The sequence below is a fragment of the Vipera ursinii genome (assembly GCF_947247035.1).
Source record: "Vipera ursinii genome assembly, chromosome: 6".
NCBI classification, from domain to species: Eukaryota; Metazoa; Chordata; class Lepidosauria; order Squamata; family Viperidae; genus Vipera; species Vipera ursinii.
This window is the reverse complement of record NC_139515.1, coordinates 2,541,176-2,553,431: the sequence shown is the minus strand read 5'-3', so window position 1 is coordinate 2,553,431 and position 12,256 is coordinate 2,541,176. Positions and strand designations below refer to the sequence as shown.

Genomic DNA, 12,256 nt, shown 5'->3' with positions numbered 1-12,256 from the left:
ACCACGGAGACGTCCTTGGACAAGCTCTGGCTCTTCGGCTTTGAAACGGAGATGAGCACCGGCCCCTAGAGTCGGAAACGACTAGCACGCATGTGCGGGGAGAACCTTTACCTTTTACTAAGTCATTCTTGCCTGCAGTTCAATTGCAATGGTTTTTAGAATAGATCTCAGAATACCAGAGTTGGAAGGGACCTTGGAGGTCTAGTCCAACCCCCTGCTCAGGCAGGAAACCCAATACCATTTCAGGCAAATGGCTGTCCAGTCTCTTCTTTAAAAACTTCCAGTGTTGGAGCATTCCCAGCTTCTGGAGGCAGGTTGTTCCACTGGTTAATTGTCCTCACTGTCAGGAAGATTCTCCTTAATTCCAGGTTGCTTCTCCCCTTGGTTAGTTTCCATCCGTTGCTTCTTGTCCTGCCTTCAGGCACTTTGGAGAATAGCTTGGCTCCCTCTTCTTTGGGGCAGCCCCTGAGATACTGGAAGACTGCTATCATGTCACCCCCAGTCCTTCTTTTCATTAAACTAGACACACCCAATTCCAGTAACCTTTCTTGGTATGTTTTAGCCTCCAGACCCCTGATCTTCTTTGTTGCCCTTCTCTGCACTCTTTCTAGAGTCTCAACATCTTTTTTTACATCGTGGTGACCAAAACTGGATGCCATATTCCAAGTGTGGCCTTACCGAGGCCTTGTAAAGTGGTATTAACACTTCACGTGATCTCAATTCTATCCCTCTGTTAATGCAGCCTAGCACTGTGTTGGCTTTTTTGGCAGCTGCCGCAACACTGCCGACTCATATTTAAGGGATTTGTTAAGTGAGAACTGGATTGTGTCCATTTTTGAGCTCGGCTCTTGAAACAAGTCCCGGAAACACTCGATCAGGTTGGAAGGGGTGGCTTGTTGGGATTACAAAGCCTGCAATCTGTGCCGACTAATGAAGAATTACCCGTGTTTGGCTTGCAAAAGAGAATAGTAAAATGAGATACAGTATGATGGAGGTCACTTTGTGCAGGCCAAAATCTGTGTGAACTCAACATCCAGGGCAGCAAAATGTTGAGGGAGATTCTCAATCAGCCAGGTAGCCTTGGCTGAAGGTTGTCTGAAGATGTCTGAAGGCTGAATTTTAAAAATTAGACGACTTCAGACAGACCTTCATCCAGGTCAGCAGGGCAATGAATAAATTTAATCTGAAAACGAAAGCGGATTACCCCAAGCCAGCAGTTATCCACGATGTTAACAACTCCAAGTCTAGCTAAAAAAAACAACAACACAACCCACTGCAAAATTGATTTGTGGCTGCTGGATGTACAGAGAAAGGCTGGACTGCCATCAGGATAATTACTGTATAATTTGGGAAGGGAATAAATGCTGTTTGGGGTTGAAGGGATAGTTAGGCGGCGCTGATTGCTGCAATCGATTGTTCTTATTATATGTTTTTTTATATTTAGGATTTTTATACGAGGTGCCTGTAATTTGCCAGATTAGGCTGGACATAAATTATGTAAATAAATAAATAAACAAACAAATAAATAAATAAATAAAGGCTCTGAGTGAGTTTAGCCGATTGTTTGATGGATTCTGTCCTGGGTTTATACACTGGTACACGCAGTTGCTGTGATGGATCGGCAGCTTTCTCAAGGTTGAGGAGATAACAACAGACAAGAAATGCAAACAAAAACAGTCTTTTAAAGAAAAAAAACCCACCACTTGCCTGTGGTTTTGCTTTTAACAGGAGGGTGGGGAATCGTCAAAATCCAATCCAAAGCTCTCGAGAGTCAGATCGGGATTGTTAAGACAACCCAGAGGTCAGAGTTTCATGACTGTGAATCCACACAAATGTCAGTAAACGAACTGTTGTTAAGTCGGGGACTACCCAGTAGGAGAAGGTATCATGCCTGTTACACACGTGTGCTCACAGCCCCTCAACCAGGGTCTCCAGAGAAGGTCATGGGACCTTTCTATGCACTCAAGCTGCGTCTAGACAGAGGTCTTCAAACCTGGCCCTTTTGTGACTCGTGGACTTCAACTCCCAGAATCTTCAGCCAGGCACGCTGGTTGAGGAATTCTGGGAGTTGAAGTCCACAAGTCATGAAGGCGCCATAGTTCCCCCACGCTGGCTGAGGAATTCTGGGAGTTGAAGTCCACAAGTCATTAAAGGGTCATAGTTCCCTCACGCTGGCTGAGGAATTCTGGGAGTTGAAGCCCACAAGTCATTAAAGGGTCATAGTTCCCTCATGCTGGTGCAGGAATTCTGGGAGTTGAAGTCCTCAAGTCATGAAGGGGCCATAGTTTCCCCATGCTGGCTGAGGAATTCTGGGAGTTGAAGTCCACAAGTCATGAAGGCGCCATAGTTCCCCCATGCTGGCTGAGGAATTCTGGGAGTTGAAGTCCACAAGTCATTAAAGGGTCATAGTTCCCTCATGCTGGCTCAGGAATTCTGGGAGTTGAAGTCCACAAGTCATGAAGGCGCCATAGTTTCCCCATGCTGGCTGAGGAATTCTGGGAGTTGAAGTCCACAAGTCATTAAAGGGTCATAGTTCCCTCACGCTGGCTGAGGAATTCTGGGAGTTGAAGTCCACAAGTCATTAAAGGGCCGAGTGTGAAGACTCCTGGTCTAGAGAAACCCAAGTTCAAGTCCCATTTGACCAAAGAACTCGTGATATGACCTGGAACTCTTCATCTCCTCACAGGGTTGTTGGTGAGGAATGAAAGGCCTGTAAGTTGCCTCGAGAACAGGAAAAAAAAGGCCGATTCTAAAAGCATATATGTGAATAAATACACGTCTCTCTGCTCTTCCTGTTTAGGTTCTCCATGTACAGACAGCCCTCAACTTATGATCGTAATGGAGCCTGGAATTATGCTCCTAAATTGTGCCAGATGTTAAGTGGGTCATTATGGGACCGTGCCCAGTTTTACCCTCTTTTCTGAAATGGTTGTTAAGTCAAGACCACAGTTGCTAAGCAAACATTGCAGTCATTAAGCAAAACCACTGTAGTAGCCAGTGGGCATTTTTTCTTCTTGTTGGTTTTTTTTTTGCCAGCAACCAGGAATAAACACTGGCTTCCAGCAAAACAACAAAACATACGTGGGATCCTGTAAAATGCAGCCCCAAATGTGATCACATGACCTTGGGCTGGGGTCAGCCATCAGAACTTTGAAACTGGGTCATAAATAGCTGGGGGGGGGGAGTTGTCATAACTTTGAACGGTTGCTGAGCAACCGACCGTAAGTCAAGGACTATCTATATATTTGGCTTTTTGCCTCAAATGAGCACCCAGCGTAGTAGCCATTAGCAATTATCTGGGAACCACACAAAGCAAGTCCTATTTCTGGTTTAAATAAAATTTGGCCCAGGCCTTGGGGAGAACAAAATCATTGCCACCAACGAGGCTTCCCTTTTTCTAAATGAAGACTTTTAGATTTCGTTCCGTTTGCCCGACCTATCGAGGCGATTTGATGCTTCATCTCTGCTTTCTAGAGCATGAGGGATTGATTTAGCTTAAGAGCAGGCTGTATCCCGAGGCAGGCTGGGTTGGAAGGCACAAAAATAAGTAAATTGCCGGGAGAAAAGTCAGCAGCCTCGGATACGCTGATGGCACCGGTCGGCTGAATTGAAGGGAAATTTCAAGAAGCAACAGGATGGAAGCTGAACACAGAGAGAAGCAAGCTAGAACTGCGGGTTTTTCGCACCCGGCGGGCTCCTCATGAACTTGCCAATAAATGAGGACACGTCTCTCTGAGCGTTCTCAGGATGAGGGCCAAGACCGAAGTCCCAAGCTCTCTTTTATTGAGATACAAGCAACGCACAAGCAACAAGCAGTTATGTAATGGTTACATTTCAGCTATAGCCCTTTTATGGAATGTCTTTGTTCCTGTAACTTTCTTGTATGTGTTACTTTCTTGTAGTGTTCCGGGATTGTCCGTCTGCACGTAGCAAGGTCATCTGATTTCTGGTAAACTGCAACTTATGAACAGAAACGAAACTTGTCTCTGCCCTGAGCCAGACCTGCGCCATCTTATGTGAGCCTAAGGTGGAAATATGACAGGTTTCCTACATAGAACGAAGGAGGAATTTCCTGAGGGTGAGGACAATCAACCAGTGGAACGGCTCGCCACCAGATGTTGTGTCTGTTCCATCACTGGAGGGAAGAAGAAGAAGAAGAAGAAGAAGAAGAAGAAGAAGAAGAAGAAGAAGAAGAAGAAGAAGAAGAAGAAGAAGAAGAAGAAGTAGTTGGAAGGGACCTTGGAGGTCATCTAGTCCAACCCCCTGCTCAGGCAGGAAACCTTATACCATTTCAAACAAATGGCTGTCCAGGCTCTTTTTAAAAACTTCCAGTGTTGGAGCATTCACGGCTTCTGGAGGCAGGTGGTTCCTCTGGTTAATTGTTCAAACTTTCTGGAAATTCCTCCTTAGTTCCAGGTTGCTTCTCTCCTTGGTTAGTTTCCATCCGTTGCTTCTTGTCCTGCCTTCAGATGCTTTGTGGAATAGGTGACCCCCCACTTCTTTGTGGCAGCCCCTCAAATACTGGAACACGGCTATGTCACCCTTCATCCTTCTTTTCACTAGACTAGCCATGCCAAATTCCTGTAACCGTTCTTCCTATATTTTGGCCTCCAGACCCCTAATCATCAGGACTGCCCCCGACCTTCGCTCATTTCGCCGTGACTTGAAAACCTGGTTCTTCGAGCTGTTTGTCCCAGACTGAGGGGTTTTAATTAATTTAATTTAATTGGGTTTTAGTTTAACTTCAGGGACTGTAATTTAATCATAGTTTTAACTGGTTTTAATTTTGTATGCTATGTATTTTAATTTTCCCTGTAAACCGCCCTGAGTCCTACGGGAATAGGGCGGTATATAAATTTAAATCATAAAAATAATGATGATAGAGCTGGAAGGGACCATAGAGGTCCTCTAGTCCAACCCCCTGCTCAGGCAGGAGAACCTACGCCATCTCAGACAAATGGCTGTCCAGTCTCTTCTTAAAAATCTCCAGTGATGAAGCGCCCACGATTTCTGGTGGCCAGCTGTTCCACTGGTTAATTTGTCCTCACTTTCAGGAAGTTTCTCCTTAGTTCTAGGTTGCTTCTCTGCTTGACCAGTTTCCATCCCTTGATTCTCGTCCTGCCTTCGGATGCTTTGGAGAATAAGTTAACCCCCTCTTCTTCCTTGTGGCAGCCCCCCCCAAATACCGGAACGCTGCTATCCTGTCTCCCCTCTTTCTTCTTTTCTTTAGGCTGGCCAAACTCAAGTCCCGCAGCCCTTCTTCGTATACTTTTGGCCTCCAGCCCCCTGCTCCATCTTTTTTTGCTCTCCTCTCGTGTGTCCTTGACTGTGGGAGAACTGTGTGGAGAGAGTTTCCTCCTTTAAATTTCTGGGAGTCTACCTCTGTGAAGATCTGACCTGGAAAGTTGACACAACCCAGGTGGCCAGAAAGGCCCAACAGAGGTTTCACTTTTTCAGGGTCTTGCAGAAGAACAGGGTAGAACAATGGCTAATGACCCTCTTTTACCGGTCTACCATAGAGAGCGTCCTCTCGTATGGTATTGTGGTTTGGTATGCTGGTCTGACAGCCACGGATAGGAAAGTATTACAGAGGGTGGTGAGCACAGCACAAGACATGGTGGGCTGTTCCCTGACACCACTGGATGACCTCGCCAGGGCTCGTTGCCTTGGAAGAGTGAGGAAGATTCTCAGGGATGACTCACACCCTGGACGGTATCTCTTTACTCTCCTACCATCTGGTAGGAGATATAGGAATATAGCCAAAGAATTGAGGCCTTTGAACTCTGGTGCTGGAGAAGACTCCTGCGAGTCCCTTGGACTGCAAGGCGATCAAACCGGTCGGTCCTAGAGGAGATCAACCCTGACTGCTCTTTAGAAGGCCAGATCCTGAAGCTAAAACTCAAACACTTTGGCCACCTAATGAGAAAGAAGGACTCACTGGAGAAGAGCCTCATGCTGGGAAAGGTTGAGGGCAATAGAAGAAGGGGATGACAGAGAATGAGGTGGCTGGATGGAGTCACTGAAGCAGGAGGCGTGAGCTTAAATGGACTCCAGAAGATGGTAGAGGACAGGAAGGCCTGGAGGAACGTTGTCCATGGGGTCACAATGGGTCGGACACGACTTCGCAGCTAACAACAACAACAACAACCAACAGGCTGAAAAATAGCTTTGATCCGTGGGCTGTTAGGCTTTTAAATGGGACATAATCTCTGTGAACTTATGCAGGATTGACTTGGGAGGCCGGTGTGTGGTGTAGTGGGTTCACACAGTGTGGTGGGATGGAGGGTTTGTTGTCACTGTGTGTTGGGGGGGGAGAGAGCACGGGGGGGGGGGGGAAGGCTCAGCCAATCTCAATGTACACACGTTGTACTTTGACAATAAAGGTTTCTTTATTTATAAGGCAGGACAATCTTGCCGCCGCCCTCGGGAGCCGCTTAAGCTCCGAGCTGGAGGCGCCGGAGAGCCAGGGACCGAGCGGCGGACCTCGCGGGAGCCCGACCAAGGAGGCGGACCGCGAAGGCAAGAGAGCGCAGCCAGCCCGGGACTCAGCGCCGAGCGGGGAGGGGCCGAGCCCTGCGCGCAGCTGGGTTGGCTCCCGGGGAAGCGGGGGGGGGGGGGAAGAGAAGAAGGCAAGGACCGCCCGGCCCCCGCCCCCGCCCCTCCCCGCCTGGCCGTCCCGGCGCCGCCTGCCCTGCCCCGGTTTCCGCTGGCAGCCGAGCCGAGCCGTGCCAGGCCAGCAGACCGGCAAGCGGGCGGCGGTGCCTCGGTCCGCCAAAGACGGTAAGTGTCCCCCCCCGGGGGGGGTCCGCGGCTGGCTCGGCCTGGGCTGGGCGGAGGAGCGGGCTGGATCGGGGGGGGGGGGTCGGCTCCGGGTCTGGGGTCTCCGGCGCGTCCTGGGCTCGGTCCGAGGGCGGAGGAAGGCGGCGCGGGGCCGGGCTAGGGGCCTGGCTGGGGGGCGGCGGAGGGAAGGGGAGGGATGGAACCCCCCCTCTGCCTTGGAGGCCCCCCACTTTGCCCTGGACCCCCCCTCTGCCTTGGACCCCCCCTGCCTTGGACCCCCCCTCTACCTTGGACCCTCCCTCTGCCTTGGACCCCCCCTCTGCCTTGGATCCCCCCTGACTTGGACCCCCCCCCTCTGCCTTGGACCCCCCCTCTGCCTTGGACCCCCCCTCTGCCTTGGACCCCCCTCTGCCTTGGACCCCCCTCTGCCTTGGACCCCCCTCTGCCTTGGACCCCCCTCTGCCTTGGACCCCTCCCTCTGCCTTGGACCCCCCCTCTGCCTTGGACCCCCCCTCTGCCTTGGACCCCCCCTCTGCCTTGGACCCCCCTCTGCCTTGGACCCCCCTCTGCCTTGGACCCCCCTCTGCCTTGGACCCCTCCCTCTGCCTTGGACCCATCCCCCACTTTGCCTTGGACCCCCCCTCTGCCCTGGCTCGCGAAGCCCGGGAACTTCGGGGGGGGGTCTCTTGCGAGCGCGGCTCCCCCACCCTCCGGCGGGTCCTGAGCGGCGGCGGGGCCGGCCCGGCGGCTGGGAGGCTGGCTCTGCATTGGGGAGGGCGGGCCTGGGAGCGGCTGGGCTTCGGCTGCCCCCTCCGGGCGCTCCGGCTCCGAATTGCGCGGCGCGGGAGGAGTTGGGTTGGGCCCCAAAACTTCGGCTGCGCTTTGGTGCACGCCCGGCTGGCTAGCCTGCTCTCAAAGTTGGTCTGTGTTTTGTTTTGTTTTGTTTTGTTTTGTTTTGTTTTGTTTTGTTTTGTTTTGTTTTGTTTTGTTCTGTTTTGTTTTGTTTTGTTTTGTTTTGTTTTGTTTTGTTTTGTTTGGGTGGGCATCCACGCTGGAAAGAAGGGCCGTGCAACTTCTCTCTGCGTGGAATTGCTTAGACGCAGGGGTGTCAAACTCAATTTCATTGAGGGCCACATCAGCATTGCGGTTGCCCTCAAGGGGCCGGGTGGGTACGGCCAGGTTGGAGGTGGCTAGATTGCATATGGCCTACTGGGTGGGCGTGGCTAGAGTGCATATGGCCTACTGGGTGGGCGTGGCCAGCTCTACATCGTTGGCATCAAGGGTGCCTATGGGGGCCTGGGCAGGAGTGGGACAGATCTGAGGGTCTCTGGCAGAAGGAGGGTCTCTGGGCCAGGGCCAAGGCAGTGGGGGCCGTTCCCTCCCTGTTTCCAGGATGGCTTCGGGGGCCGCATGAAACCACTTCGCGGGCTGGATCTGGCCCCTGGGCCTTGTGTTTGACGTGTCTGGCTTAGAGCCCTTCCTTCTCGCGCGGACAGGAACCCGGGCGGTGGAGGGCCCGTCCTTAAAGGAGTTTCCAAACATCTGGATTTTGCAAGTCAGAAATGGCATCACCTCTGAGTTGGAGGGGAGGGGCGTTGTTCCCCCCTTTCTACCTTTAGTTTGGTCCCCGACCCCCCCCTTCCAACCCCCACCCCCACCCCACCCCCACCCCGGTGCCGGGCTGCGGCACACCAGCAACCGGTCCTCACAAACAAGCAAAGACCCATCCGTGGGATGCAGGCAGCACACAAAACCACGCACCCTCCGGTCCGTGGAAAAACTTCCCTCCACGAAACCGGTGGTCCCTGGTGCCCCCAAAGGTTGGGGACCTCTTCCCAAATGTTAATTTATCTGGAAAAGCCGGGGGGGGCCCTCTGCCTCCCATCTCTTTTCGTTCTCTTCCTCCTCTCCCTAATTTGATAGCTTGATCGCAGACCAGCATAACGATAATGGGAATAGCGTTAAGTTCCCGAGGAGAATCCAGACGTGCTCCAGACAAGAGTATGGGAGACGGGAGTATCCCAAAGCAAAATTGCAAAAGAAGCATTTCAATCGGGAAACCCTAGACCATTTCAGACAAATGACGGTCCAGTCTCTTCTTAAAAACTTCCAGTTTTGGAGCATTCACTGCTTCTGGAGGCAGGTGGTTCCACTGGTTAATTGTCCTCACTGTCAGGAAGTTTCTCCTTAGTTCCAGGTTGCTTCTCTCCTTGACTAGTTTCCATCCGTTGCTTCTTGTCCTGCCTTTGGGTGCTTTGGAGAAGAGCTTGACTGCCTCTTCTTTGGGGCAGCCCCTGAGATACTGCAAGGCTTCTATCATGTCACCTCCTCGTCATTAAACTAGACATCTCCAGTTCCAGCAACCATTCTTCTTATATACCGTATGTATCTTCTGGGCAGGCCGGCCTATTTCGCCTCCTCCATTTCTGGATTCCAGTCACATGGCCTGGCCACTGAACCGGAGGCCTGGAGGCCTGGGGAAACTTAATAATTGACTTTGCTTTCCGCCCTGTTCTTTTCTTTTTCTTGTTTCCTTTCTCAGAAGTGAAACTCAAGTATTTCAGGAAGCAAAAAAAAAGGAAAAAATTAAAAAAAGAAGGCAAAACGGCATCCATCCTAAACTAAGCCAAACAGAACCCGCGTGTGGTGTTCGAGGGATATTTTCTGTCTTGTGGCTTCGACATTCCTATAATTTTCGGTGATGCTGATCAAGTCTCTCGGCGCACTTTTTCCCCCCATACATATTTCCGTTTTCATCAGGGAGTTCCTGTTCTGTTTGGGATATCCTGTGGACCTCCCATTCCAGGGGATAACCAGGTCTGACTCAGCTAAGCTTTGCAAGATCATCCAAGGTCGAGTAAGGCGGGGGTCTGCAACGTTGACCACTTTAAGACTTGTGGACTTCATCTCCCAGATTTCCTCAGCCAGCAGAGCTATGCTTGGCTCAGGAATTCTGGGAGTTGAAGTCCACGAGTCATAAAAGAGACAAGGTTGCCTACCCGTGCCCTAGGCCTAGGCCGCTTTATGACTTGTGGACTTCAACTCCCAGAATTCCTGAGCCTGCCATGCTGAGGGAAAAGGGAGAGGTTTCCAAGCTGAGCCATGCTGGCTCAGGAATTCTGGGAGTTGAAGTCCACGAGTCATAAAAGAGCCAAGGTTGCCTGTCCTAGGCCTAGGCCGCTTTATGACTTGTGGACTTCAAGTCCCAGAATTCCTGAGCCTGCCATGCTGAGGGAAAAGGGAGAGGTTTCCAAGCTGAGCCAGGCTGGCTCAGGAATTCTGGGAGTTGAAGTCCACGAGTCATAAAAGAGCCATGGTTGCCTACCCCTGGCCTAGGCCTAGGCAGCTTTATGGCTTGTGGACTTCAACTCCCAGCATTCCTGAGCCAACCACGCTGAGGGGAAAGGGAGAGGTTTCCAAGCTGAGCCATGCTGGCTCAGGAATTCTGGGAGTTGAAGTCCACGAGTCATAAATAGGAGCCAAGGTTGCCTACCCCCGCTCTAAAGCCATCTTCGCTCCAATCTGACTACTAAACGAATTAAAAACAGATTGCGCCCCTGGCTAGCACCGTGTTGAAAGGGCAGCGTGCAAGACTCCTCCAGGCAGGAGGAGGCAAGGCGTGTGGCATTTTGCTCCCAGAGCACGAGAACCCTCTACAGCTGCAAAACAGCTGTATTAACCCTCCCCCAATCTTTCCATGCTCAGCAGCCTGTGTATATAAAACCAGCCGCTTTCCTTTTTCCCCGAAATCAAAAGCGAAAATTCTGTCTGCAGCCTTCCCGCATCGAAGCATAAAGGAAGGTTAGTTTGACACGACAAATCTGATTTCCAGGAATCCATGCTTTACTTTCAGAAGAACTGACAGATTTCTTTCCGGTTTGGCCCTAGCATTTGTTGAAGTACCTACAACAGCGGTCCATTTACCGACTGTTTGAAGTTACAACATCACGGAGAAAAAGTGGCTTAGGACCGTTTTTCCACACTTAACGACCGTTGCAGCGTCCCCAGGATCACGTGAGCAAAATTCGGACGCTTGGCAACTGACTCGTATTTATGACGGTTGCAGTGTGTCCCAGGCTCACGTGATCCCCTTTTGCGACCTTCCGACAAGCAGAGTCAAGGGGGAAGCCAGATCCATTTAACAACCGTCTTACTAACTTCACAACTGCAGTGAGCTTAACGGTCGTAAAATGGGGCAAAACTGCCTTAACCAATGTCTCGCTTAGCAACGAAAATTTTGGTCACACTTCGAGGACTTCTCTGTATCGGTGTGCAGAATTCACGCAGCCAAATACAGTAGCCCAGCTGTTTTTCCTATCAATTGGCGACACGCAGACGTATTTGTATAACACCTACGACAAAATATTGCATTAAAAGCAGAAATGCTTGAGAGGTTCTTGAAAAGCCACCGAATTGAAATTCCTCTTAAGAGACTCAGTCAAGGGAAAAAAAAAGAAATCTAATTTGGCATTCTCTCCAATTATTAGAACTAGATAAAACTTTGCTTCAAGCCGTTATTTTCTCTTAACTGAAGTCCATATATTAAAAGCCGGTGAGGCTCCTGGCTAGTTGTTTTTCTTCTAAATGACATAAAAACTGTTTTTAGTCTAATTGAAGAGTTCCAAGCAAAAGAATTAACTGCCATCATCAGGCAAATTGATGGCTCAGCTAATTGAAAGTTCTTCCTGGTTAGGCTGTCACCATTCCATTTATGTTGTTATTGAGAGTGAAGAGAATAACCGCGTTGGAAGGGACCTTGGAGGTCATCTAGCCCAACCCCCTGCTCAGGCAGGAGATCCTATCCCATTTCAGACAAATGGTTGTTCAATCTCTTCTTGAAAACTTCCAATGTTGGAGCATTCACAACTTCTGGAGGCAGGTTGTTCCACTGGTTAATTGTTCTCACTGTCAGGAAACTTCTCCTTAATTCCAGGTTGCTTCACTCCTTGGTTAGTTTCCATCCATTATTTCCTTTTGGTGCTTTGGAAAATAGGTTGACACACCCCTTATTTGTGGCAGCCCCTCAAATATTGGAACACAGCTACCATGTCACCCCTGATCCTTTTTTCAGTAGACTAGACCTACCCAATTCTTGCAGCTGTGGTTCTTATCTTTTAGCCTTCATTTCCCCACCCAATTCCCCCTGGATCACCTTTGTCACTCTTCTCTGCACACTCTCCAGAGCCTCAACATCTTTTTTTAAATATTGTGTCCATACCTTTTAATTAAAAAAAAATGTCCATACAGAATGGACCTTTTATGTTAAATGCCCGTTCCGTAGTTAATGCTGACTTACGTCCACAATTGAGTCTGGAATTATGTAGTAAGTCACGTCAGTCGCTAAGCGGGTGGCCAATATGATCCTGCCCGATTTGGCAACCGTCCTTGCAGTGGTTGTAAAGTGAACGCAGCGGTGGTTAAGCAAACTCCTTGTCCACAATAGATGTTCTTTGCGGGAAACAGGGAGTAAATGGGT

General features: G+C 50.1%; 1 protein-coding gene across 1 annotated transcript in view; it reads left to right on the top strand.

The window, feature by feature from the left end:
* The first annotated feature begins 6,681 nt into the window (after nt 1-6,681).
* The window catches only part of TSPAN9 (tetraspanin 9), a 74,739-nt gene continuing 69,164 nt past the window's right edge, over nt 6,682-12,256 (top strand). Inside the window, exon 1 of the mRNA XM_083365911.1 lies at nt 6,682-6,780. The gene's annotated coding sequence lies outside the window, so the exon portion shown is untranslated. The remainder of the gene's footprint in view (nt 6,781-12,256) is intronic.